The sequence below is a fragment of the Parasteatoda tepidariorum genome, chromosome 9 (genome assembly GCF_982258835.1).
Source record: "Parasteatoda tepidariorum strain Cologne lab strain chromosome 9, Ptep-v5.0, whole genome shotgun sequence".
Classification (NCBI taxonomy): Eukaryota; Metazoa; Arthropoda; class Arachnida; order Araneae; family Theridiidae; genus Parasteatoda; species Parasteatoda tepidariorum.
The window spans coordinates 13145577-13149343 of record NC_141763.1 but is presented as its reverse complement, the minus strand read 5'-3'; positions in this window follow the sequence as shown (position 1 = coordinate 13149343).

Below are 3767 nucleotides of genomic sequence, written 5' to 3'. Positions count from 1 at the left end.
GTTTTTTATTTTTACTGTGTTTTTAATTTTATTTCTGATAATACAAACCATATTATGTACAAATACTCATATTTTCTGACTTAAGTCATTTTTTGAAAGTAAATCATAAATGTTTTTAGCATAATGTAAAATATTTGATCTTATTGTTTCGATTTTAATTATCACCCTCTGCAGAGGATCAAAATTGCAATGGCATGTCATCGGATCATCCTTGGGGATGTTTCCCAGACCGTTTCCGCCAGCCCATTGTGCGACGTAAGTAAAATACCTATCTACAATATATTTTATAGGAAGACGATACTTTTATGACTTTGATTTATTTTACCATTGTGGCAGCCTGATATGTTGAAATTAATGTAGGAAAACTAAATCCTGCCGTGTGATTTTCAAGCTAATAAAAATGCGGCGACAACAATAAAAAACTTCAGTTCGACCATTTTGTTTTTATGTTATATAAGAATTTATAGCTCGTATTTGAAAAGGTTTATTAAGTAACAATAATTTCTGATTTAACGACCTAATCATTTCTGATTGACTTGTTGATGCATTTGAAGTGTATAAGACTTTCATATTGTCAACAATTTCATTTTAATCCTGCGATACTATCACTCAGTTTTTATGCATATCTAGCTGAATACCTGTTCTTCTTACAGGATGAATAAATAAGAAAATCAATTTGTACCATGGTGCATAGCGTTTTTAAAAAGTACTTAAAGGTGCTTATTTTCTATTTTCGTTTTTTAAAAGCCCTTAAAGGGGCTTTTGTTATTGGATGTTTTTAAAAAGTACTTAATTTTCTGTTGAATGAGATTTTTCTTCTTTACCATGTCTATTTTCGCCACGAATTATGCAAAAGCGTGCTTTTTACATTGTTCTATTCAACTTTTCACAATTTATTCAACCACAATCTATTTTGGCTTACCATCGATCCATAGCATATGAAAGCGACAATCATTTTGCATGTTTGATTAAATACTTACGAGTCCACTTGTGCGTCTACTGAGCTGGGTTCGATGAGATAATTGCCTTCTCATTTGGAACTCTGCTGCATTTTGCAAGATATTCTGAATTTCAGGCTTCATTTTCCACCCTCTGAAATCGAACCAGAAAATCTCTTGATCATTTTATAATGGCTAATATGATCAAGAAAAAGAGTTCTTTGCCAGAAACTAGCTATTTTTTCATGATCATGTAAAGTCTTTGAAAGTTATTTTGCATTTTATTAATGTATATAGTGCTTAAAAACATTTTTTGAGTACTTAAAAAGTACTTAAAGGGTGCTTATTTTTGTTGAAAGATTTGGGTGTATACTGAACAGCACTATGAAATCATCAGGGTTCGTACTGGTTATGGAAATCCTGGAAAGTCATGGAAAAAAATTCTGATTTTTTCCAGGTCTGGAAAAGTGCTTGGAAAAAAAAATTGCTCTAAATTTCATGAAATTTATTATTAAACATCATGGAAAATAGTTTTCTTTGAGACATAATTATAAAAAAAAAAAATTATAAATTTTTTTTTTTGAGGTTTGTACGTAATGAAGTCTTTTAGTCGCGTTCTGTAATCTGAATCAATCATTATTGGGTAGAAATCTATCTTTAAATTGTCAAACCTTTCCAGATTTTTTTTATTTTTTATAAGTATTTTTCAAGGAATGTGTATTAATAATAAAGAATATAGGATACTGGGATTTTGTGTATATTTGTAGATTTCTAGGCACTAAATATTGAAATGCCATTGTTAAAAAATACCATTTATACTTGTCTATTGCTATTTAGAGAGGTCATGAAATTTCTTAAAAAGGTTTTGAAAAAGTCATGGAAAAGTCCTTGAATTTTTTTTTGCTGGAGGGGTATGAACCCTGAATCATGCACAATAGGGAAAGGCATATACCGACAAATTTGAAGAGTTTAGTAAAAGAACCAGTTAAATGACATTTTTAGAGGTATTTATGAATCAGTGAAAATAGCGTGAAGTGGCTGCATCAATATGATTTTTATTTTCAAATTAGGCAGTGGTAAATAAAATAAAACAAAGGTTTATTTGTCCCGTTTCCATATTAATCTGTTCGGGGATCATCTTTTTTGTCCTACTTTCATTATAGCTTTTCTGAAAATGTCACTTAGTTTTTTCACAAAGCTTCACGTTATTATATTTTATATTTGAGCAGCCGACCCAATTTCGGGTTTACGACTACTAATGTTCTCCTCCGTAGCTTTGTAGTTTTGAACTAATCCAGAAGACAAGGTATCTCCTGAGCCAGTACCCCCAGAGGTATGGTTTGTTGTGGGAACGTGAAGGACTTTGTGACTCGACAGATTTAACGTGCTCCAGTCACCACTTACTTCACTGGCGGGGATCGAACCCACGACCTCTTAGACATGGGCCCAGTGCCCTACCAACTAGGCTATCCTGGCCCTACTTTATTATATTAAGCAAAACGCATTTTTTTTTTTTTGTAGTTCATCCAATCAGAATAGAGATAAACTCTACTCAGCATCACTTGGCTTGATGATATTGCTCGCGGTCTACTCGTGATAGTCAAGATTTGCCACTAACAAGTAATTTTCTTCGGTACATATCTCTTTCAAGGGGCCGTAAAACACTTATTTCCACAGTTCCGATATTAAAACTGCTTAGTATTGGTGCAGTTTCAGTGATCACCAAATGGTAAATTCCAGGAATAGCCCACCCCGTGGCGACTTTTTGAAATATCGCCAAGTTGGCGATTATTACTTGGATCATTGTTTTTTTTTTGTATTATTAAAAATACAATTTGAATTATTACAAATTTATTAAAATATTATTAATAAAATAAAATAAGAAATAACTTGCAATAAGGTTGTAACATCCCGAAATATCTTCCAGAAATCTAGTTTAGCGAGATTTCAAAAAATTCGCTAGGCTAGATTTCAAAAAGTCGCCTCGCAGTGGGCTATTCTAGGATATCAATATTATACCTAAGTATATTAAGTACTTATTGTATAACTGTTCAACATTAGAGTTTTGTCCAAAATGCATTTATCAGTGGCAATAATAAATAGAATCGGGTAGAATCGGGTATAATATGAAAAAAAACACAACTACTTCGATTTAGTAGGAACAACATATGACGCAATGCTAAACGAATGGAATTTAGTTGTTGTTTATTTAGTTATTGTTATTAGTAGTTGTTGTTATTTGTTTTAGTTGTTGTTGTTTATTTAGTTTCAATAACTTTTCTTTATAATGCAATAAAATCTGGCGAGCAGCTATTTAAACGATCGAACACTTCGTTTGTTTATTTGTGGCTTGAAGTTAGGCTCGCAGAAAATGCCGTTCATGGGTTAAATTTAGTAGGAACAACACAACCTGTGACGTAGGCTATATTATACCCAATTTTCTTATTAGACATTGGTAAGGACTTTGGAGCATGGCATTTCTCTATTTGACCTTTAATTTATATATTACTTAATAATTAAAATATCATTTATTTATTGAAATACATAAATTTTATTTAAAAAGTACTTTGATATTTTGAGAAGTCATAATAATTATATCATCAATTACTAGTGAAATTAAATTCAACATTTTATGCTTAGGGAAACTTTAAAAATAAGCATTTACCACAGATCTGGTAAAAATTTAATAAGCACATCAACGTCATATTATGACGTCATTGAGCATTGGTATGAGACTGGAGCCCCTGAATTAGATGATAGTATATGAGACGAAGCTCTCTAGATGCTATTAAATTAATTAATAGTCATCTGTGTATGGTGATTTTCTAC